This window comes from Corvus cornix, chromosome 1 (assembly GCF_000738735.6).
Source record: "Corvus cornix cornix isolate S_Up_H32 chromosome 1, ASM73873v5, whole genome shotgun sequence".
NCBI classification, from domain to species: domain Eukaryota; kingdom Metazoa; phylum Chordata; class Aves; order Passeriformes; family Corvidae; genus Corvus; species Corvus cornix.
The window spans coordinates 33,931,468-33,957,605 of record NC_046332.1 but is presented as its reverse complement, the minus strand read 5'-3'; the positions used below and the strand labels follow the sequence as shown (position 1 = coordinate 33,957,605).

The 26,138-nt window shown below is 39.8% G+C and overlaps 1 protein-coding gene across 18 annotated transcripts in view; it reads right to left on the bottom strand.

Moving 5' to 3' along the window:
- Positions 1-26,138, bottom strand: part of DLG2 (discs large MAGUK scaffold protein 2) — a 1,001,253-nt gene that overhangs the window by 642,308 nt on the left and 332,807 nt on the right. The window lies entirely within an intron of this gene.

Sequence of the window (26,138 nt, the reverse complement as noted above, 5' to 3'; positions counted from 1 at the left end):
ACAGGGGAAGTAGGAACACCCACTAGGGCCTGCTTTTGATTGTAGTACATAAATAGCTTTAAAAATCTCAAGTTTCTCTCATGTAGGGCTCCAAACTGGAAAATTGTCTTCCCTTACAGCTATAAGATAACAGCTGCAGCTCCTGTTGTCCTTCAAACTGTGTTTCGAGGTACATCCATGTATTCAGGCAGTCTGTTTTTTCCTCCAAACCTTCCAGATGTGTGAGAGCTACAAGCTGAGTATTCCCCAAAGGGACAGGCCTGAAGGAATTCAAAGTCCTTCGTTAGGCACTCTGTCAATGCTGTAAGCATCCCTATTTAATTGATGTACTGTTTTTATTATACATGCCCTAAGGGAGTGTGCTGACCAAAGTCTCTTGTAAATTGAATAAATAAACAAATACATAAGCAAGCATTGTTGCCTTGACCAGCTCACGGTGTGACAGGAGAGTCCGTGTGGTTTAATGTGGTCTTACACAACAATCCATCTGTCTGGAATGGCTTGTTTGATCCTCATTAACCCTGGCAGGCTCTTCCAGCTCCTTCCTCCACCTCAGCAAAGACAGAGGATGCCACTCTTACTTTTCAGATTTCTAAGGTCACTCTGTTGATTAAATATGTCATTTTAAAAGCTTCCTATAATGTGAAAACTACCTACTTCCTTCCTTCATCTGGAAAATGGGTGAAGAATTGAGTGATTTGCTGTTAAAAGGAATGAAGTGGTATCCTTCTCCCATTCTTTCCCCTTCCCCTTTGCTCCACTTCACAGCTCTTCAAAGTCATAATCTCTCTTTTCCCTCTTACTTGTGTATTGTTAGGACCAACATACTTCTCAAATATGTCTTTTAACAAAACCTTAGAAAATATAGCTGTCCCAGTCAGGATAACAGTGCAAATAAAAAAAAAAAAAAAAAAAAAAAAAAAATGGTACCAGCTGGGGAGACAAGCTCGCTTAAGCCAAAGCAATATAGACATGGTAGCCATCACCCAGTAAGGGCTGGCCACCCAAAGCCTTGCACTGCTGCTTGAGCAGGTTTTGCAGCCTGTGCTCATCATCGGGCTGCCTCGGAAAAAGCACTTTCAGTGCCCCAGCTGGCTTGTACACACCTACAAGAACTGCAGCCACATACTGACTGCAGTCAGGCCTTCATGCTCATGAATGTTATGCATGTGAGAGATTTTACAGCTGTGAGTCATCATCTTGCCTACATTCATGTGCTCCTTTCCACTCTGGAAGGAAAGCACTTTCATTCACGAAAAGAAAAAATATAGGTTTCAAGACATATCATAATGCAATCACACCCTGTTATAGTGTTCAGCTTCTCGTTTTGAAATATGATTCCCCTAAGGCATGACTACAGAGTGTGGAAAAGTGAGTTAAAATGGAAAACAGGTTGTGCCAGCCACGCCTCTATGACTGCCCAAATCACTTCCTCCGACTGCAGCCTTCCCTCACAGAACTGCTTGAAACTTTCAGGATGGTTATCTTAGGTTCTCTTCACACTGAAGTGCAGAAAATGTTGTTCAGATGATCTTTAGTATAGAGCTTAAAGAGACCAAAGAAATGAAGATGGACTGAACTGGAGACTGAACAGAGTCCACTTGTATGTCCCAAAGCTCTGTGCTCTTTCCCCCTTAACCACGTTGCAAAATTATTTTAGGGCAGTGTAGGTGCCATAGTCAGGCTTTTATGTAAGCCAAACAAAAAGAAAGCAATGTACCCTACTTCTCCCAAATATGTGAGGCTTCTGTTGTCTAGGGGTAGATATTGGCCAAATCAAATTGAGATAAAATCAAAATCAGGAAAAATGTCAGAGAAAGGGTATTTCTCAGAGGGCATTTGTAGAATCCTTGAATTTGGATATACTCCTAAAATTGTTTCAGAATAGGAAAATCAGGCGGGATGCCTACTTCTCTCCCAAAAGAAACTGGAAATGTTTGACCTTAACATATGATTAGCTGTTAAATGACTTTCAAGGAGACTTTCCTAGGATAATCTACTTAGCCTTTAGCACCCATTTATAGCTTCATAGTGGAGATTAGGGTTGATTCTCAAGAATAGCCTTACTTAGAGTGTCAGCTACATTTTTTTCAGTTAAGTAAATTATTCCTTTATGGGAATAATGAGAAAATTTTATGTCCTCTTTTCCTGTGTTTAATGTATTGTTATGGAATAGGTGACTATGAAAGTCATTTAAGGAATGATTGTGAAGGAAACATTCTACAATTGAGAAAAAAAATCACCAAAGAAACTGTTGGACTTGTGGTCACCCAGAAGGTTCTTAAGATATTTCTGAATTATAGATATGATGGTCACCACTTTTTGCTACCAGGTATTGGCCTAGACACCGGCTCTAGGTAGAAATTAAAGAGTCCAGATAAATTCTTAAGTAATTAAATCACGGTGAGACTCACTGTCTAGATAATGAAAAAAGATTGTGGTTAAGTTTATGATTTCTAGACATGCTCTAGACCCTTACAAAAAATTTATGTCCGACTGCATCCAACTCAGGCCAAGAAATTCAGCATATCTCATACTGAAAACTGCTCAAGGCTCTTGCCCTGCAACTCACTCAGGCCACATCCACAGTTCACAGCACTTGATCTTGGGTTTTCATGACACTAGAAATCCATGTTTCATCTGTGTGTGTCTGAGGATACTAAACATCCTGGGATTGTGCTGGACGATTTCCAGAATGTGCACTTCCTTCTCTAGCATTTCTTGTGTCATGGATATGCCCCAGAATGTTTCTTTCAAAAGCCAGTCCAAGAGTGAATTTACATTATGCAACAAGTACAGCAAGAGGATGAGGCCCTTTGAAAGAGCTGGGGAGCTAAAGAGACTGACATGGAAGCATGGAGAGACTGACACTGGATTTTCACCAAAATGGGTCCTCATACATAAGAAGGAATTGCAAACAAGTCCTAGGAGGTGGCTGAGAAGTGGCACCCAGAATCTCCAGGTTTAGAGAATGCTGTTTATCACTAATCCTTTGCTCAGAAGGACATAGCACGAAGGGTAATGGTTTTAAACTAAAGGAGCCACAGTTTAGATTAGATGTAAAAAGATTTTTACAGAGAGCAGTAAAACTGGCACAGGTTTTTCAGAGAGACAGTAGATGCCCTGTCCCTGGAAACATTCAAGGTTAAGTTGGACAGGGCTCTGAACAGCCAGGTCTAGTTGGAGGTGTCCCCGAACATCACAGGACTAGATGGCATTTAAAAGTTCCTTCCAACCCATCCTATTCTATGATTCTGTGATTCTGTGCTTCTCTGACTTGACTCCTGTCTTGTTCTGGGACATTCAAACACCCAGCGTCCTCTTCAGCAAAGGTAGCTTGCCAAAGTACCCTGTTGTGACTGCTTTCAAGTTTTAAGTCTGAAAACACTCAAGGGTCAGGTTGATTGACAAATTACCTTAATTTAGCAACTGATTTTGTCTCAAATTAATAAAATGAATTGTTTCCATATGTTTACTCTTAATCTATGGCAAACTCCTCTTTACTGGAAATGAAATTAAATTGCATTGCCTCATATTTTCCACAGGAAAAGAGCACAGGCACGGTCAATCACATGCTCAACAGACATGTGACGTCACTTGACCATGAGTTCAAATAGGTAGATGAATGCGCATGACTGTGGTCTTTAGCTTTTGTTATTATTACCTCTGTTTCAGCCTTATCATTTTAAAGATCTTTGTCCTCTCATAAACACCTCCCTCAGGTTATTCCTCCCACTTCCTAACATATGAATTTTCCTATATTTCTCAAATGTACATCCAGCCTATGTTAGACTCTCAATCACATTATCTCTGTCTGTTATTTAATGATTGCTGCAATTTAAATTCGTACTATACTGCATGAGATGAAAATACCACCCCAAAGGCTTAGTAATCAAAGTCAGACCACTGAAAATTGTTCTGGAGAGGTGAAAGAAATATATATTTATCTATATATTAATTAAAATTTAAGTAACTCATCTTCAGGTATTATTGAAAATTACAGTGTTTAAAGAAAGCAATTAATTCAGCTGTGAATATAAATACTGTCTTGTTTTACTCTGGATGATTAACAGAATAGTGAAATGCTGGAATTCTATTATTTTAAGAGGAAACCACTTTTCTGAATAAGATAAAATGCCAGCCACAACCAATAATTATACCTTTTTTTCTAAGTATATGCAACAGTGGTGTCTGTTTTAGACCATTGCATTTTCAGCCATAGGAAGGAGCTAAAGTTACATAAATTTCCTGGAAGAGTACTTAGACAGCTGTTTACCTGAAATTGTGCTCGTTTCTGGCGTCAGTCTGATATACAAGTTATTTTATAGTTGTGGCACAGAAGTAATAAAGAAATTGTTGAAATATTAGTACACAATTTATATGCTTGCCTATGTGCCTCACAAAAAGATGCTTTTATATTCTTTGAAGAATATTGCTAGTGATAACATCAATATATGGCTTCAGTTTTATTTCCTCACTGCATCCCTATGTGTAACAACAGATTTAAACACTTTAGCACATGAGAATAAATATCAAAAAGAGGCACTTATGCAGCTCCTCAGAGTTTAAGGAGGCTTGCATGGTCAAATCCTCCACTAATGTACCAGAGACAAACACAGCTACACTTGATTTTAATGGGAAGTATTTGTGTTAATATTCCACATATGAATGCCAGATTGAAATTAAGTGCTGTCTAACTTTAAAGGGTGCTATTCTCTAAATTGGAGTTGCCAGGCTGAGCCACGCACATGCTGGAGAGCAGACAAGAGTCAGAAGGTAGGAAACTGCCTCACCACCAAGGCAGAATGGCAAACCACAGCTGAACCTCTCTCTAACATCCATATGGGATTTCTGGCTACTGGTAAAAATTTCTTTTCTAGGATGAACTGGTTACCCCTAGGGTTCCCCACCACTTTATGTCCTATATTTGGATAACATTTGTCTGGGAGGTCTTTACATCTGTGAATCTGAGCTGTCTTTAAATTAAGAGAAATATTTGCAGGGCTTCTGTAGCTGCAGGTGATGGTGCAGTCACGTGAGTGTAGGTTGACATCCTGAGGCTCTGTCAGCTGTTCCCTCCTGCCACCTGTACCTATCCCTCCATGTCCCAGGCAGTCTTCTCTTCCCTCTCTGCTGGCACATCCCATCCCTGCCAGAATATCATGAAGCTTGTGTCAGATCTTGGCACAGGAACATAAAGAGGAGAAGCTGAACAGGATTCAGGAGCTGTGGGAGAATTATATCTACTACTGTGGCTGCTGATCCATTATGATTATCACAGCCAGAAACTCCCATCTGGAGTCTCCCACCAACTGCTCTTGGGCAGGTTTCGATGCAGTGGTATCAACAAGTTGAAACTTGACCTTAGAGGGGAGTTTAAGCAGAAGTGGAAACTCTATCCATAATCAGTCCCTCTTATTTGAGATCTCAGGATGCACATGAGTCATATTTTAAAGCATTTCTCTGCAATTAGATGGGTTAGTAACATCCTATAACCAAAGGAGGGTTAATTTTAACTTCCACTACTCTGTGCTAATGAAAGATAACCTGAAAAATATCTTGAGACAGAGGAACATAGTTATGAACTGACCGTTCCTGATACTAGGTGTTTCTGTAGAGGTTCCTTACAGCTATCTTGCACAAAGGAATATATTGCCATTTTTCAGTGCAGACACATTTCTCATACCATGAGAAAATCTGACAGTTCCAAAAATGTTTCTTTTTTTGTACAGAAAGGAAGACAGAAGACTGGGGTGTTTTTACTCAGAGCAAGGAATGTTCTATGGCATGCATTATTTAATGAGAAAAAATGTAGATCACAGGATCTCAGGATAATTCATGTTGGAAAGGAACTCAGGCAGCCCCTGGTCCAAACTTCCCCTCAAAGCGGGATCAACTATGAAAGCAGAAGAGGTTGCTCAGGGCTTTTTTCAGTTAAGTCCGGAAAGATTCCAAGGATGGAGACTGCACTGCCTCTCTGGGAAACCTGACCAGCTGCTGGGCTGTTGCACAATGAGTCATGTCCCCTATGTCCATTCTGAACCTTTCTTGTTTCAATCTGACAATTACCTCTCATCCTTCTACCATGTGTCATTCAGGTCAGTGATTATTTCCCCTTGAAGCCATTCCTTCAAAGGCTGAATGATGCTTGCTCTTTGTCTTCTCTCAAAGGGAAAGTGCTCCAGTTCTGACCATCTTGGTGAGCATCTCCTAAACTTGCTTGTACTTAAACACCTTCTTTGTGCTGGAAGGTGCATGGGGTTTAACAAGCTTTGAGAAGAGGAAAGCAATCACTTCCCTGGATAGCCTGGTTCTGCTCCTGTTTATACATGTTGAATTTAATGAAGTTTGTGTTGGCCTTATTCTCCAGACCACCCAGATCTCCATGGATGGCAGTCCTCCCTTTAAGCATGTCAACTTCTCCCTGCATTGTGGTGTTTGCTGACCTGATGAGCACATGCTCCTCATCCCCAGACATTGATAAAGACCAATTGAAAAAGAGGAAAAATCCCAGAATAGATTTTTGTGATCCACTTGCCATCAGTCTTGAGGTAGAGAGGGACCCACTAACCACTGCCCTCTAAGTTTGATCATTCAACTAGTTTGTTACTTATCTAGCTGTCCCAAAACCTGGATATGAGAGGAGGCATGTCAAAAGTCTTATTCTAGTTGCAATAAATTTTGTCCATGGGTACTTCTCACTCACGTGACTATTCATTTTATCATAGGTTTATGGCAACCATGGCCTTGTCTCAGGTAATAAAATGCAGAGATTTGGACACCACTGCATTTTAACAACAGTTTGGATGACCCAGAAGAAGCTGGGTTAAAAATAGAATGGAATTCAGGATGATTTTTAGAGATCAGGAAGATCATAGAAAGCAACCATGGTCACATGCTCTGTAAACAAACTGTCCTACTGCTACTGCACCATAAAGAACTCCCTGGGAGAGAAAGGATGAAAGAACAAAACCAACTCACTGGTGCATGGTAAAGGCACAAATGAGAAAAGAAAAATGGTACAAGTCCCACAGAATCAAAAGCATGTTGGTAGGGAATGAGAGGGGCACCCTGAGCTGAGCACTCACAAGGGCACTCTATTCCCTGGAGGTGCCCAGTTAACCAGTGAACACCTCTCACTGGTGCTCACAGGTGACAGGAGGAGGGAAAGAAAACAGGACTCAACCTCCGTGGAGTCTCCACCATCAAATTCCCTCTTCCAGCCAATGTGTATTCCCATGCCTGGGGGAAGCTGGTGATGATGTGTGCTTGGGGCCCTGGTGAGGAGAGGCTTTGCATCCAGGGACAACATATGGGGCAAAGGAGGCACTGATCCATAGCAGCCCAGTGTTCAGCAGGGCTGTTAAACTTTTTAAACTAAAAACCTAAACCCTACAACTTTTTAAAATCTGATCTGTTAAGATTTAAAATGTAAAAAAATTTTATATTGAAAAATTAAAGCATTAAAATTCAGACATGTGACAATTTATGCCAAGCCTGGGCTTACTAAAATTACTACAACCAATTAAAGATACAAGAAAGTGTATTGCAACAGTTATTAATTTCCAGATTTTAATGAGTTAAGGAGTGCTACCTTTTCTCACAATGACACAGCTGAAAGTGAGAAATTGCTGCTTTTTTTACAACAGCTTGATCTTCATAAATATGTCAAATTACCCTCTATTGTACTTTTTACAAAAGACTGAATGAAAATATTTACATGTTTTCCAAAGGCCAGTATTTATGCCTTTGTTGTGTAAGTAAGCATTTGCCTTCATTTCTTTGAGTTTTTATTTATTATCAGATTCAACAGGAATATTTTCCTCATGTGAATTAATCCACTGAAATCTGAGAAAATGAATCAGAAATTAATTAGCCAACAAGCTGTTCTCCTTTTCCAACTTATAAATAAAAGACAGATAGGAGAATATGAGAGCTACAATAAATAAAATTTAAAGAACAAATGACCAGCTTTTTAAAGTACCTAAAAACATGAGACTATGAAAAGTACCTACCAAGACTAGGTCCTAAATCTGCTTCAGTTCAGCTACACTTTTATTATTGAAAGTGAAGTGCTTGGCTGCTTAGTTAAAAAAAACCCAAAAAACCACTGATTACCTCTTTGTTCTGTTACACACCAACACCAGCAGATTTTCAATTCATCCTCTCTCTAAATAATTAGCCACCAGTTAAATTCAAATGCAATTTAAAAATCCAAACACTAAGACAGAGAAAATATCTTATAAATGATTAAATTTATTCAGTGGATGTGTGAGTATCACACACCCTTCTCAGTGCATCCTTCTCTCTAGGAAATAAGGAAAATCAAGTTTTCTTTAAAAACTGTCTGTCTGCACAGCATCACATTAAGTCACTGGACCAGTCATTGAGAAAGATTCCTTAGGACATAAAATGCAAACAAAATTTAAAAAATCACAGTTTAACTTAAGTTTTCATGCTTTTGATTAAATTCATGGTGATGACCAGTGATTTAATTCACTTTGACTTAAGTCGATCTACATTGCCTCAGGTGCCCTATCTGTATATTTCACATTTGTAAAATGGATGATATTAGGATGAGTTCCTTTCATTAGCCAGTGTGCCTCATTAGGAAGAGCAATGCTTCTTACAGCTAAATTGGATTTTGCTCTGCTCTACGGTCCCTTGGTCCTTTGCCGATTTTTCCTTCAGTAATCAGCCAGAAACACAAAGTTTTTTTGTGATGTGGACACTTGTCCACTAGATGTTGCACTAAGCCCACCTACTTATTTCATACCTCCATCCTGCTGTGGACAGGACCTGGACTTCTCTGAGTAATTCCTTCAGGTAACCAAGTTCCCTTGGCAAGATGTGAGGTGCATGAGCTTATGGAGACAAGGTGCTTCCATTTAATATCTCAGCTTGGTTTCATCTTTGGTCCTGGACTGGGTGATGTGACTTGCCAAAGTAATGCACAGGTTAGTGGTTATGAGTTAAAATACCCTGTACACCTATACACTCAGAAATATTCACTCTGACATTCGAATGAGCTTTATGTCTCTTTCTCCAATTTTGTACCCCTCTTTAAAGAGGGAACGCAGCTTCTTCTGGGTTCTGGAGCATGGTCTAGTAGCATAGACGTGGAATAAAGAGTAGTTTCAGACTTTGCAGTCTGCTTCTGGGGCTCAGGACTGCTGGGGAGAAGCCCAGAACCAGCAGGGCAGCTGATACTGTGGCTCACTTGCAAAGGGAAGTGCCTATGCTCTGCAGGAATGGGAAATTTTACATTTGTTTCTCTCCTCAGATTTTTCTACTGCTGAGTTCAAACAGCAGAAGAGTAATTGTGACTTTGTGCAATCTAATTCTTCCCATTCAAAAAAGGCAGCCAGCTCAAACAATTATTCCAGGAGGGAAGATGACACTGGAGTGGAAGAGATGGCAAAGCACCATGAAGGTCCTGTCAGAAATACACACACACACATGATGGGCAAAACCAGGGCTTTTTACAGCTCTTTCAGTGTGCCCAGGATTAGAGAGCAACGGAGGTGGTTTAGACAATTCATCTTTACACTCAGTTGCTTAAATTATACTGCAGGTTTAATCTTGCCCAATTGTCTTTTAAGCCATTTCCTCAGGAAGTGATTTACTAATCCAAACAAGTATTTCCAAATGGCACACAGTAAGTAGTTCATTCACCAAACATTTACTCTGTGTAAGATTTTTCTTATACAGCTGCCATAGGAGGCCATGCATTCTTGTACCTGCCATTTTGGTTTCCCAATCCCTTGAAGAAGTTTTAAGTTCCTTTCTCAGATACATTTAGGGCTATGTGTCCTTACTGGGAGAAATCAAGCTGTCATAACATGCTTAAATTTAATTAACTTTTGCTATACCTGTTGAATATCTGTTATGTGTGCACACTGGTGATTGAACTTAAAACCTTGGCAACACTAAAAAAATTAATCTTATTCTCCTTTACCTTAAATAATACCTGTCAAGAACAGATACTGTGATTTTTATTTATTATACTACAATTGTGCTGTATAACTTGCTTCAGTCAATTCTAAAATGAACTGGGTTTGCTAAACGTTATGCAAAACCACTGTAATTTTCTAGTAAAAAAAATACACCAGAGCTTGAACTCCAGCCTTCCCCTTCCAAAACACGTTACCCTTTATTTTTGGTTCTTTAATTCAAATCCACCACCAAGCAATGGATACCGAATGAGCTGACTTCCCAAACTGTGCTTGCCTTCCTGATGGAAAGTGAGAGCAAAGGTGGGTGAAGGCACTTTGTGCTCCACTGTGACACAGGATCAAGACAATATTCACAAACTGTGATATGGCTACTGCTCTTTATGAGGGCCAAGAAATTCTGCCCATCACTGAGTTTCTCATGTTATATTTAGCTTCTTATGTGGGATGAAGAAACAAAACCCAGAACATGACCTGAGCTATCTCTGAATGCTGCTTCTTTCCCAGCGACTTGTCCCTTCCATCCAAGGACTTGTCCCTTCCATCCAAGGACTTGTCCCTTCCATCCAAGCAGGGAAATAGTCAACACTGGCTGCTTCTCTATGACTAAATAACTTAATTCCTCTGCTCAATTGCTGGTCCCAGATTGGGATATTACAAGATTCTTAATACCTCACAGCATTTTTTGGAAAAAAAGAGAAGAAACTCCATTTGTTCCCCTTGAGTTGAAATTTGAATTCCAGGTGGGGACATCTCAAGCAAGGTCCCCAGCATTTTGCCAGAATGATGAGTCCTTCAGCTCATCCCATGTACTGAGCACACCTCACACAGATATCATTCTAGGTCCCCAGGGAAGATACACCAGGTCCAGAAGATACCTGCTCTAGGGGAGTCAGGCACTATGTATCACCAAGCCTGAAAACAAAGGATTTCCTCTAGCAATGTTTTCTTTATGGGGTAGGCATAGTCAGCACACTTAATATTATGGTATCCAAGGACCTCATAACCAAAATAATGGCAGAGAAAGACAGCAATGAGAAAACTTATCCTGGTCCCACTAGATGCAGTGGCCAAATTGGCACCACCTGCCCCAGGAGTAGATGGGTAATTCTCCTTCAACCATTGATAGCAGGGTTGGCCCCAAATTAACCCCAAAATGAACTCCCATTCAAAACACACTGTTGGTATTATTGAATTATATATTCTGAACCTACAGGTTCAGGTACATTCAATGAAATGGAAAATTTGAAAGAAAAATTTACAGAAAACATTAGAGAAAAGTTTTGATTTCAAACTGAGTTAGTCACAAAATAGAAACAAAAAATTAACACTCAGTTTTAAAGTTTGCAGGAAAACTCTTCACAATCCTTCTGAAATTCCTCCCACTTTTGACTTTTCAGACCAAATTAATTTGCTAAGGCAAAGTATGATGTTTAATACCAGAAGGAATGATTAGACAGCTCAGACTGAGCTCTGTAGCACAAGACATTAATTTTCTTCCATTTACCTTGTACTAAGCCCAGTAATTTGAGTTTAACTACATAATTTCAGCCCATGAAAAACTAAATTATTAAGTGCCATAGGTAGGGGATAGAAAAGAACAAGGTGCCTCCTTGGGTTTCAAAAATAACAAGGAATTGACTAGGTAAGAAATGATCCATACTCCAAGCCATAACAAAGCCTGAAAAAAATCCCAAGGTTCCTTCTAATCTGACTTGTGGAAAATCCAGCCCTGTCCCCAAGTCTCATGATATCTTTAATCCTCACTAGCTGGCTAAGATGTACCAGCCAAGAATTTAAAGCAGAGGATTCTCAATACCCCCTCAAAGCACTGGCCTACTCAGTCTGGCAAAGCATCTCCAGCTGCATCCAACATTGATGTTTTAAAGGAAGGGGGAAAAAAAATTAATTTCTGAGCATACATATTCAACTTGTGTTATGAAGGAAAATAATCCTTCCTGAACCTTGTGGTCAACTGGATACTCTTAAAATAAGAGGTTTAAGGACAGAACGGCTACTGTCCTGGATCACAGAAACACCTCATGTAGTCTTCTGGTTCAAATGAATATTTGGCAAGGATTTTCGTAAAAAACCCCAAAATATATACATACATATATACATATATATAAAATCTTTGGTTTTGGACCACTGTTGCTGCCTGCTCCGAGCTTCCCTTCCCCCTCCCCGAGACAAGCCAGCACTTGCCTCTGCCATGTGCTCTGAACTCCTTTGTTCCAAGCTCGGGCAAAACCAAATGTAACTCAAACTCATCAGCAGTGTCTGATTGGCCGGTCACCCCGGGTCTGGCCCCAGTCCTCCCCTTTCCCCTTCTCCGAATAAAGAAGGACCCAAGAGGGGGCCCACCCTCTTTGGCTTTGCAATCCTGCAAACATCTGTGTGTCTCTGTCTCTGTTTGAAAGCTTCTAATTGCAGGAATTGGCAACTGAAGGCTGTATTTCTCCCTCTTTTCTTCTACTGGTGGTATCAGCTTTGCAGCTACCATTTGCCGCTTTCAGAGCTACTGAAATGCTGGATTGCCCGTGCTACCTCTCTAGGCTGCCCAAGGCTTTCTAAGGCATCATTGAACTACAAATCTAGCCTGTAAAAGCTGTGAGTATCTCCACAGACCACTGTCCCAGTTCTCACAAATTAATATTTTCTTGAATTAGATACAATATTCACACCACTTTGTTTAATATCCATTAATAAATTTATCCTCCATGAGTGCATAACATTTATAATTATACATTTGTGCAGTATAATTATGCACTATGTCAGGAGCACCGATTCTTAGTTTTAAGTCTAATACTTCATGTTTTCATAGGGTATAGACCAAATTTTGCAGTGTGGAAAAAAAGGAGAGACTTGATCCCATTCATAGAATCACAGAATCACAGAATCATAGAATGGTTTGGGTTGGAAAGGACCTTAAAGATCATCTAGTTCCAAATCCCCTGCCATGGGCAGGGACACCTTTGGTACTATATATATATCCATATATATTTTGTAAGTATATGTACATATGTATATATATGAGCATTTAATTATAGCTATTGATGACAAGTCATTAAGACAATGATGAGAACCATTACCTTCATATTGACCAGGAAGCATTAGGAACCTTTTGAAAGCAATACTGATCTTACCCTGCTCTGGCTACAACCCATGACAGGAGTAAATGGGACATTCTCATTTTCATTTTTTCATTGACAGCAAGGTCAGAAGGAAGGAGGCAGTCAGGCCCCTGCAAGCTCAGGGCTCAGGATGTCTCCCAGAAGTCATATTTAAGGCAGATCCTTAAAGAAGGTTATCTAATTTCATTTTAAGAATTGGTAAGGTTTCTGTTGCTTACTCTCACTGTGAAGTGGTGATGACTGATCTGATTTCTGCTTTCAACTCATTGGGTAATTTTAAACCTTTTCCAATGAATTGGAAGAAAACCTTCATATTTTCTCTTGATGTAAGAACACAAGCCCTGTAATCAAATCCACCCTTTCAGCAAATGAAATAGATTGAGATCCTTTAGCCTGTTTTGGGAAGGATTATTTTTTCATCTTCTTTTTCATGCTCCTCACTGCTTCCACATGTGTCTTAAAATAGTGACTTAAATAAAATTCTAGCAAGGATCTTATTAGTGCTATATAACATCTTGAACCACATTTCCATTTCTTTCCATTTTATTTTTTTTATTTACCCAAGGGTGACATCACGTTGGCTAGTTACAGTACTGCACTCAGAACAGCATTTAGGAAAAACTGCTTATAGTGTTGTTTGAATCCTTCTCTGAGACCCGTATCTGTGTATCCAAACTCACATATTCCCTTGTAGCTGGAGATCCCAGCATGTAAAAAGCACTTCCATCTAATCATATTTTGCCTCTCATTGCAGCCATAGATACTGTGTTGCTGCCTTTAGATTCCTTTAACAACAATATTTCTTCTCTTTTATTCTATACTGTCTGTATCACTTCTAGTTTACTGCTTTCCATTCCCATTAAGTCAATTTGGATTGGTGGATTGACTTGCTTTGTTTTCAGAAAGCAAACCTTTTTTACCATGTTTTCTGAAGTATGACTTTGAGGGCACTCAACACTTTTCACAGATGTGCCAGGAGTTATTTTAATCTTTGACAAACAATGCATTAAAAATAATTATTCGTTGATACTACATTCTGTTTGTATAAATATAGCCAGACCATTATTATTGCTACCAAGGAAACTGGGCTCAGCAATTAACCATTTCTGAGTCACAAAGGCAATTAACAAACCCTTGTTGAATCATAGAGTCATTAAGGTTGGAAAAGACCTCTAAGATCATCAAGTCCATCCATTAACCCAGCACCACCATGATCACCACTAAACCATGTCCCCAAGCACCACCTCCTCATACCCTTGAAGACTTTCAGGGATGGTGATTCTACCACCTCCCTGGGGAGCCTAGTCCAATGCCTGATCACTCAGGGGAGAAATTTTTCCTAATATCCAATCTTAACCTCCCCTGGTGCACCTTGAGGCCATTTCCTCCTGTCCTGCCACTTGCTGTTTGGGAGAAGTGACTGACCCCCACCTGACTACACCCTTCTTTCAGGGTGTTGTGGAAAGCCAGAAGGTCTCCCTAAGCCTCCTTTTGTGCAGACTAAACAACCCCAGGAAGCTCAGTCCTCCTCATAAGACTTGCTGCTCCTCACAAGACAGTAACTTGAGTTCTTGGGAAGCAAACTGAATATATTTGGAAGCTGTGGGGGCCATCATTTCCTGCAATATAGACAGAAATGGTGCAGCTAGAATTTATACACAGGCATCTGGACTAAAATGCCATGTAACAATGCCTTCTAATTTCCACAAAACACTAATGCCAAATTCTGCAGTCTATTCTAATTTCTGGGGAAGTGCTGATTGCCAAGTCATCCCAAAATATAGGAAAGTCAAGAAGAAAAAATAAAAAAAAAAATCTAAAGCCACAAGCTATGGTAGAGAATACAATATATTTTCTCAGACAATGTTGGTGATTGTGGAAAAAGCAGTACCATCAGTTTCTATTCTGTTAGTGGTTGAGGACTTGCTGCACCAGAGCCACAGTGAAGCAGTGCCTGGTGTGCAGGTGCAAGCAGAGAGCTGCTGTTGTCGCCTCATAATCAAGGTGTCAGAAGCACAGAGGCTCCCTTTGTCTGCTCACTTCTGCAGCAGGAGGTGTCACTGACAACATTTTCACAGCCTATTCATTGATCTAAGGACAGGAAATAGATAATGGGAGGATCAAGCATACCCCAAGAAAAGAAGGGAAAGAAAAGAAACAGATTGCCATCAGGAAAATTATACTTAAGAATCAGAAAGGTTAACATCTAAATTAAAATAGAGAAATGGGACAAAAGAAGTTACAAAAGCAATCTTGCAGACAGAAGTTACCAGAAACCTCTCAATAAATAACATCTATATAAGCAAAAGGAGGCAAGGACACCTTTGACACTAGAATCACAAAGGCAGAAGGGGGTTGCTTAGATGTGGATGTTTGTTTTACTTTCGCTTCTTTTGACATAAGAATAGCAAAAATGGATAATTTGAAGTCTGTAAATCTAGCTCCTCGCTGCAAGTTGCACTTCCAGGGAAGTCAGTGCCAATACTCCAGTGACTCAGCTCCTTCACTGAAATATTGACAATACTTGATGAAAGGGGTAAATGGCAAGCAAAAATTCCATGGTTTTTCTTCAAACCTGGAATTCTGAACAAAAATGGAAAACATGAGGTTTTTAAGTCAAATTCAGAAGTCAATTCTTCAGTATCAGAAAGATGCTAAATATTGGGGGCCGCAGTCCTTCACAATTTCCACAGCACTTGCTATGGTGACACTTGCTGTGTCGCAGCTGAAAATGCCACTCAGCTCAGTGTTATTCCCAGCCCAAGGACACCCTGTGTGTTCACTTCTTACCAGCTTTCACAAAATGTACACCTTTGTAGGAATGCAAATTGTTAATATGCCACTGTATCCTATGCTTTGACATTAAATAACTGCATAAAGAGGGATCTATGTTTTCACAGAATCATGGAACAGTTTGGGTTGGAAGGGACCTTAAGGTCATCCCCCTTGTCCTATCACTCTGCGCCCATATAAGATGGCACTCAACCTCTCATTCCCACTCTCTCTTTTAGTTACACACTAAATCCTTGCCGATGTGCCAATGGAGCTACAGACTGAGCTGGATTTGACCTCAGAAGGAAGACCCACAGGGCGAATTGGCCTTCTAAGGGACAATGTGAACTCACTAACTTTATTTAATATGATGGCAGTAGCAGCTCACACTCATCTGTGTTACCATGTTAAATGGAACCTTAACCAGACAACTGCTGAAATGCATGAGATGTCTGCCAAAGAGAGCACAGATCTCACTGCTGGAATGGCATACCTCGACAGATGCCTGTAGGGATTGCTGAGGCCTTCCTGAGATACAGCAATGTCTCCATATAGCCTACAAGCTAAGTGAAAATCGAAAATTCTTAACATGACTAATTTAGAACTTATAAAGTCCTCACTAACACTGATTGATATAATTACAATGCTGAAAAACATCAATAACTTGGAAAGAATTATAAAACAATTTGGTTATTATCTGTCAAGCTCTGAAATAAAAAGTTGTGCAGCTTATAACCTGGAAATTCATGAAGTATTCTCTCTGAATTTCCCTCCATTTTAACACACATGTTGAAACCCCAACACTCACTCTGGTTCTTGCAGGACATTTTTCCTGAACAAAACCTACATGTGTATATTTGAAATCTGATTTTAGAGAGAGCCTTTTGCTTTTGCAGCTTTAATTTCTTTCTCAAGATTTTCCAAAAATGCAAAATATCCCTTCCATTCATACGTCTTAGTACGTTTATCCTTTTAGAAATATTTTTGTTTGCTAAATTTCTTATAGGTAGTTTAGTTGCTCATCCAGACATTCCAAATGTGTACTAAGTGAGAGTAGGTAGAAAAAAAAATCAAGACGGAATTACTAAGAAGACAAATATTTTTGAGCTATGCTTTCTCCTTCCTTGAGTAAAGCACTGCTTATAACCATTACATTCCTCCCTCACAAACCTTTCTTCTCAGAGAGGGATGACCCTTACCCTGCCCTCCCATCTATTCCTCTTCCACTCCTCTTTCCATCTGCCCTGGTAAACCCGTTAAATCTGCATTAAGAGTTGTGAAGAGAAGAATGTTTGACAAACTGGCTCGACTGCTGCTGACTCTGGTATCATCTACTGTCATTTGCTTCCGTTGCTGTCAGCTTGAAAGGTCAAAGGAAAGAGTAAGCATGGCCCTGGAGGGGCAGCGGTCCTGGCGAAGCAGGCTGGCATCTTCCACTGTCTATGGCAGCTTGTTTGCTATAACGGCTTTAAAATATTCAAAGGCTTTTCTTTCCTCTGCCACTCAAGCTGAAAAACTGGACTCAACCTTTCACACAGTTTGGGTGAATTTTTCTGCATTATCAGTTTTCTTGCACAGGTAAAAGTTCTCTGAAGCTTTAATTACAACTGAGTTTTGAAGCCCAAATTACCTGTCCTTGGGAGAATGAAAGATGCATAAGCAGACACTGTACCAGGCACTGGTACTTAAATACAGAAATAGACTTGTCATTTTTAAAAGATCTGTCAAGAAGGGAAAATTCTTGCAATTCAGAACTGGAGTCCATTAATTAAAATGCCAGATGAAGACCCACATTTTAAACCAGACTATCTGAACCTAGGTAATTAACATTAGTTTATCTGCTGACGTGACTGACAAAAGATATGTACCTAAAGTATTCATGCTAAAGGACTTAGTCACATTATGACACATTACTGGGCACAGACATTTGAAAATGAGTCCCTGTTTTATTACTATCCCTGTGCACAGACAATGAATGGAGACTGAGAGTTTAATATCATACCACCACATTTCCATATGACACAATTTATGTAGGGATGACCTTTTCAATATCTTTCCACTTCCTGGACCACAATAGTGTAAAAAGTCAATATACAGTGGCAGGAATTTTTCATCTAAGACCTCAGTGACTCCAGTTTCTTAGTGGAAAAACTGTAAAAATAGCAAATGTTTGTCTTCCCATTTCTGATCCTGATTTTGCATTTGCATTTAAGTTATAATATTTCCCTTTGATTTTCTATGAAAGTAGCAGTAAAACATATATTCTTTTCCATTTTTCTGACACTTTCAGAGTGTGCTGTTTCTTAGATCATTATTCTTGCTCTCTTTCCATTTCCAGTCTTCTCTTTTGCAATGCTTGCTATTATTTTTTTTAAAAATCGAGTTCCTGTCAATTTATTACAAACTTTCTGAGAAGTTGCATTTGGCACAAGACATTTTTTTACTATAATTTAAAACTTTCAAATCTTTCCCATCTGTTTTATATGACAGTAATGAGAGTCTTAAAAAGGGACTCTATTTTTGCAGTGTTCCAAAAATGCCTTCTGTGCTGTATATTGTTTAGTAATACTCTTTGCATAGTGCCATTAATCTCTAAGGGCCAGATGCTGATAGTGGGTTTTAGTGCCCTCAGCTTCCACTAGACTCAGAAATAGGTGAAGATCTTTCTCTTTCTGTAGGATGTGATCAGTGCTTGGCAGAAGCAGATGCTAACTGGCACAGTGGGAGAAACATAAATGCAGAGATATGTGTGAAGTGTGCTTGGGGTTTTTTTAAGATTAACTATGGACTAACCTTGTGGTTTGTCTGAAGCAAATAACAGATGCTACTTTTTTGCTGAACATTTGCAGTACTATACTCAGAAGCTGCAGTAAAAAACCCAAAAGCTTATCTTGTTTCAGTTTCGTTCACTGAAAGCTGTTTTTTCAGTAATACACATGTATGCACTGAAAGAATTAAATTGAGAAAATCTAGCTCTCAAGTTGGAAGTGTGAAGGTAAAAACAGCATAATGCAGCGTTAACGAATTTTCAGTCTCTAAGCTATAATCTAGACACTTACCGACTTGACTGCTTTCTGTCAGGCCAAATGGAGAATACCTCTAAACAGTCTTAACCTAATATTTTCTTATCACAAGTAAACTCATCTATGTGTTCCAGAGCCAGAAACTGCCTGTACATGCTGGTAACCTGAACAACATGGAAAAAGAACCCATTCCATTTATGTGCCAGGGCATTCCAGAGCAAGCCAACTCACCCATTTGTAAACACATAAGCACAGATTTGGTGTAGTCTTTCTAAACAAAATGAACCTTTTAAACGGAACTTTCTTTAGTATGGTAGGAGTGTGGCTAAAGAGTTATTACAAGAGGAGCTCGACCTCTGGATCTTTGTGAAGGTATTGCCTTTCCTTTCTTGCTGATCCATCTGCAGTGTTTCTGGCAATACATTTCTTCCATGATCATGCTTTTAATGAGGGAGAATTGAGCTGAAATTCAATTGCACAAGTCAGTTTTAGAAGACATTTCCCCCGAACAGGAATTAGGAGCTTTTAAAGATGAATTTAGATGAGACACAAGACTGGGAGTACTGAAGTACGGGGTAATTCCACCTTCTGAGCTACTCTGTGTCTCTAGGAATGACATGGCAATATTTTTCTGGACTTTTCATTTACACAAAGGAAAAAAAAAATAATGTTAGGGATTCCTTCCTTGCATGGTGATGAGGTAACATTCACTCCTAGAAAAAGAGTGAAACAAATTAATACATTTCCACAAATACTGAGAGCCACCTGGAGATAGGTTTGTTCCTACTAGAGATAGAGGATTATTCATTATTTTGTTGGATTACTGACATGATCCCTATCATCTCTACTGTATCATATTCCTCCTTGTACAGCATCAGCAAAATCTGACAAAACATTTTGTAAAACCATGCTAGAAGGAATGAGAAAAGAGGCATGTCCTTGAAACTAATCTTCGCAGTGGGCAGCTTCTGCATCTGATGATTATTCAAGAAAAAGATCCCAGTTTGACTCCAAAGATACACGCTGAATAGTTTTACATCTATATTAACAGAGTCGCGTTTCTACTTATGGACAGAGAATACTACCTATGACAAATATTGATAATAAAAATAACCTTATTTAAATTGATTTCTTTAAAATTTTAATTTCTTTTACTCCAAGTAGTGTTGGATACACCTACATAAGGAAATTCAACAGTACTAGCAAATTTTGCTGGGTAATAGAAAATTTTACTGTTACATCATGAACACGTCTAGTAACGCTTCACCCCATGTCAATGACTTGGCTTGGGCAGTCCCTGGGCATGGTTCAGGAGGTAGCACAGACCAAGTTCCATTCCCAGCAGGCAGCTTATATTCATCCCCACCACTTTGGACGCCAGCAGAGCTTCACAGCATGGTTGTCAGCTCTTCTAGCTTAGGGCTCTGGGTCAAACAACCTTGGGCTGCTGCTTTACTTATATCTACTCCTAGCTCCTCTGAAATAAATGAAGAGACAGAGGCACCTCCAGAGGGCAATTTTTCCCCATAACTTGGACACCTGTTTGAAGTATAAGCGTGCTTCTAAGACGTCCTTTTCTTCTCTGTGTGTATCTCCACTTCCTACAGATGGATTTAGACATTTGTTACTTAGACAGCTAACATGAAGGCAAATCCCACCTCAAACCCTAGTGATAACAAAGCCACACAGGGAATGCCATTCAGGCATTCTTCTCAGTAGATCTGTGGTCTAAAAGCAATTGGGGCAGGTTCAGAAAATTATGTGACTATTATTTCTTACTTCTTCCACATCATCTTCTGACTCTAGATGAAGGTGAGGCTCCATTGGACCATGAAGTGTGAGAAATCACAGAACGCAGGACTAGGTCTAAACAGCACTACAGATGGGAAAGTGAAGTCTCGGTCTCAGGATACACATTAGCCAGCATGGGCTCAGACCTAGATACTTAAGAAACAGCCAGAAGAAGGCAGTTCTTGCAGACTTCAGGATGCTCATTGCTCACTGAAATGCTCCCTGCAAACTGGCACTCACCTTCTGCCACTCCAGACCAGAAAAGGTTTTGCAATGAATTTAACTAAACTGGTCCTTGCAGGCAGGAAAAATTGCAGCTGATTTTTGCCTTTTCCACTATATTTTTCTTCCATTTTCTTTATCTCCTTCTCCATTCAGTAAGAACAGGAGTGGACAGTTGGAGAAGAAGAGTATTGGGGTTCACCAGGGCAGAAAGCAGCACAAGAGACAACAGGATGTGTCAGTGAAACTGATTTGTGCCATTCCATTGCTGTACCAGGTGAGTTCACTAATTCACCAAGATCCACAGCCTCTCTGGACATAAGGGAGTTTGTAGACACAGTTGTCTGGCAGTGGTCCACAGGGAGGAAATCGAGGAACAGCCAAGCCCAGAGGGGATCCTGTCCTCTATTAGCTCAGGGTTTGTTTTCTTTGTAAATTAAGCCAAAGTCCTTGAAAGGGGAGAACTAGGCATTTGCTAACTGAAAATTTTGTTCTTAGAGTGAGTGCTGGCACTGCTAGTGATGTGTCAGATCAGGTGCTGTCCTGCTGAGATAAAGTGGGACAGGACAGCAGGAAAAAGGAACTAGTTGAAAAATGCAGTACAGAACTTCGGCTGTTAAACAGACTAAACTTCCACTATTTTATAGCGCTTCCAAAGCAAATCTAAGATAAAGAATATTTTATTATGATGAACTCTTGCAATGTATGAAGACAATAGTAATGTCGAAGTGGGAAATAGAGAATACAGATTTAAATGGAATACAACTTTTTTACTTTTACATAGGTCTCCATGCAGCTCATGGATGAAGTCTGATCAGTGCATGTTTCATTTTCTGATCCATATGCTCACTGAAAATAGCACTATTTAGGTTTTTGCTGTTCCACATCATCAGTTTTCCCATTCTCGAGAAGGAGCAGCGGCTGCTGGAAAGTTCAGTGTCTTGAATTCATCCTCCACTAGATGGCAACTGCTGAGCTTTTGCACAAGCACTGCAGAAACCTGTAAAGCAGCAACCGAGTATCTTCTCCAGACAGATTGCTTGAGCACACCTTCATAACGTTCTTTATTTGCAGCTGCCTAAAGATTAGCTGCTAATCAGTTCGACTCGTGACAGTATTTGCACAAGACACATAGATTAAAGTGGAATATGGAGTTTAAAGGTAGAAAAGCAGGAATTCACTCATCAGGTAAGTGGGGCCGTGGCTTCCTTACAGGTCATTCAGTCCAACTCTGCTGCCACAGGCAGGGGCATCTTCAACTAGATCAGGTTGCTCAGAGCCCTGTCCAGCCTGGTCTGGAATGTTTCTAGGGATGGGGCATCCATCACCTCTCTGAACAACTGTCTCCAGGGTTTGATCACCCTCATTGTGAATACTTTCTTCCTTATACCTAATCTGAACCCACCCTCTTTTAGTTTAAAACAATTACCCCTGTCCTATTGATACATTCCCTGTTCAAAAGTCTGTCATCACCTTTTTTGTAAGCCCCCTTTAAATAGTAAAAGTTTGTAATAAAGGTCCCTTCCAACCCAAACAATTCTGATTTTGTGATTCTAAGCTTTTCAGCTTTGGGTCATAGCACTAGGCTGGGGACTGTAACCAATAACTACCAGCAGTCTCTTATTTCCTTTAGTTTATTTTGTAGAGGTAATAAATATGGAGTAGTTATTCATCTTCTCACAACACAAAGACCAGCATCTCACAATAAAATTGACAGCCTTTAAACAAAAAGTCTTGATTCTTAATAATTTCAATTTTTGCTTAAAATTGCTCACTGAATTTAAGTGGGATTTGTGTGTAGGTCATATTCAAAACCTTTCTGAAATTTATTTCAGTAAAAAAAAAAATGGTTCTGTACAAAAAGAAATACAACCATAGAGCCCATGCAATAGTCATAAAAAACCTATTTGGAAAAGTACGTCCTGACTGAGACCTCCTCCCACGTGCTCAATCTCTCTCTGAAAGACGTCTGCCAGACAACAGAACCTGCTTCTACTTTTGGTTACATGAGCATTATCTGAAATAACTCTGCTGGAAATATTTGACTCAAACTGATACAAATTGTATTATAATCAAGTACAGTATTTTCAGACAAATAATAACACTCCTCATCTTTCCTTTTCTATAGAGTTTTAACTCACAAGCAAGCAGAGAAAGAGATTTTTACTGATGAATTGACAAGGTTTAGCAGGGTTTTTTCCTGTTCTTCTTTGTATTATTGAATATAATGTCTAGGATTTGCCTTACTGATATGGATTGTATGATGAAAAGCTTTCTTGGAATTAGATTTTGAACCAAACTTGGTGATATTTTTCTAAAAGACATAAAACCAATACTAGATATGATAATGGCCTTATTAGTTAATGGTCAGTTATTTTCTGGCGATCTGTCCTCAAAAGGTCTGGTAGGGCAAGAAGCAGCTCCTTTAGCTGCTCTTCTAGATTTCTTTCTTGATGCTCATCCTCCCATTGAATGAGGAAAAGATATTTCATCTTCACATATACTTTTTTCATAGGATAGGCAAAAACTGTGAAGCCTCATCTCTTCCCACATGGCAGCTTTACCTGCCTGCCCATTCCAGTCTCCGAGTCTGTCTGTCAGTCAGCTGGGCCACCCACAACTGCTTTCCATCCCTCTCCATATCAGTCCTTAACCTTCTCATCACTGCAGCCCTTTATCATCTCTCCTTAGAGACTGTGGGTAGATGACTCTCATGAATGCCTCAAAGAGCACCGAGAAAGCAACAGCGGTGGAGAGTCCACGCTGCCATATGTAAGAAGATGATTTTTACTTTATATTTGTTAATTATCAATCTCTTAGGGATTAGCTGAAGTTTTCTTGTGTCATATGATGACTTAGCCATTCAGTGTTATTGAGATTGATGGCATTGGTGCAATTTTTCAAGTTTTAAAACCTTATTTATGCTGTGGAACTCTTCTTCCTGTGCCCCTAAATAGTTTTAGTTTGCAAAAAAAAGATAATTTTTGCAACATCAGTATTAGGAGTCTAAATTTTTGCAAGACACATTGTTCTCCCTTGAACTGTAGTTAAACTAGATTCTTAAGAACTATTTTTCTTATAATGGAATTAAAAACACATCATCAAAGCAGCAGCTGCTGGCAATGATGGTGTTTCAATTCCCAGGACAAGAAGCTTAGGGAAATTTATGTTTAGGATTACACAAAATGGTTGTCTGTGACAGCAGAACTTTGAACTCACCGGACTGTCACCTTCCACTAGACCAGGTTGCTCAGAGCCCCTTCCAACCTGGCTTTGAGCACTTCCAGAGATGAGGCATCCACAATTTCTCTGGCACCCTGTGCCATTGCCTCACCATTCTCACAGTAAAGAATTTTTTCCTTATATCTAATCTAAATCTACTCTCTTTCACTTTGAATCTATTCCCTCTTGTCCTGTCTTACATGCTCTTGTAAAAAGTCTCTCTCCCTCTTTCTTGTAGGCTTCCTTTAGGTACTGCCAGGAAAACTGTGGCCCTTGGGAAGAACGTGAATTAGAAGTGGTGGAATGCAGTTTTGTTTGTCCTGAGCTTCCACAGTGGATGTACCATGGAGTACAAGCAGCCAGTGGACACACCTTTGGAGTGCTTTAGGAAAGGATGTGCCTGGTGATTTTGTACAGATCACACAAGGATATTGTACACATTCTTTACACTTAGAAGTGGCACAGACCACCTTGATGGAAAGAAATCAAACCCAAAACACCTGCTCAACCAGAAAACCTCACCTAAACAAAACAGGCAAGAAAGTGAGACAAATCATCAATAATAGGACTGGACCAAACCTCAGAATACCTTCAAAAGCAACCAGAATTTCCCAAAGCCATATTAACACCACAAGCAACTCATAGCAGAGACTAACAACCTGCCTCAAGCAATAGAGAAAAACACGAAAAGAGCAATGAAGCCTTATAGCATCATCGAAACAGGAATTCTGGAGGTTTAGTGAATAAAAAGGCACTGGTGACTGAGGTAACTGCCAGTGCAATTTCATTTAAATATTTTTGGACTATGAGCTGTTACACTCTTGGATGGTTTTTCAAAAGTTTCCTAATTTGGACTGACATTTCTTGCATCTCCAATAGCATTTACATGACTAATAACTTGGCCAAAGTGACAAGTTTTCTGCCTGTGAATCATAAAATTAGTATAGTTGAAAAGGGAAGATAAACAGCCAAATTGAGACAACTCTGGAAACATAAGCTTCTTTAACCAAATAGATGTAAGATTTTAAGTAATGATTTAGAAAGAAAAAAAGCTATTTGTATTTGTTTACACCAGCTTCATCTATTATCCAGTGATTACCCAGTTGAGTATAACCCAACTAGTAGTACCACAACCTGCTTTTTTCCCCCCCAGGTTGTGTTTAGCATCTGAGCAAAGTTTTAAAAAACCCTGAAGTAGCTTAGGAACTCAGGACCAATCTAAATGGCAGATTGAACTTTTGACATGGGAGCCTTGAAATTGAGAGAAAGCTGACAGCATGAAACACTGAGTAAGTTAATTTCCCTTGCCAGCAGAGAGGCTTGAGAGGGCCGAATCCCACCGACTTGGCTATTTCTAGGATTGTTGGTTATTTTTTTATTTTTCCCTTTCATCTCCATCTCCCCTAGGTGTGAGTGTCAAGAAAATATCACCAAAAAAAGAGAATTTATGGAAAGCATCAGTAACTGCCAAATGGAAAATGAGTAGGAAAGCTTGAATCTCTGTACCCCATATACTATTGAAGAATTAAACCATAGAATGCTTTGGGTTGGAAGGGACCTTAAAGATCATCTAGTTCCAACCCCCTGCCATGGGCAGGGACACCTTCCACTAGACCAAGTTGCTCAAAACCCCATTCAGCCTGGCCTTGAGCACTTCCAGGGATGGGGCATCCACAGCTTCTCTGGGGAACCTGTGCCCGTGCCTCATCACCCTCACAGGTAAATATTTCTTCCTACTATCTAATGTAAATCTACCATCCTTCAGCTTAAAGCCATTACCCCATATCAAATCACTTCCTGTCCTTGACAAAAGTCCCTGCCCAGCTCTCTTGTAGCCTGTTTAGGTACTGAAAGGTGTTCTAAGATCTCCCACAGCCTTCTCCAGGCTGAACAGCTCCAAATCTCTCAGCCTGTCTTCATAGTAGAGGTGCTCCAGCCCTGTGAAGAAAAATCACCTCCCTCAACCTGCTGGTCACACTTCTTTTGATTGCTGCCAAGAAACACCACGCCTCAGTCGCACA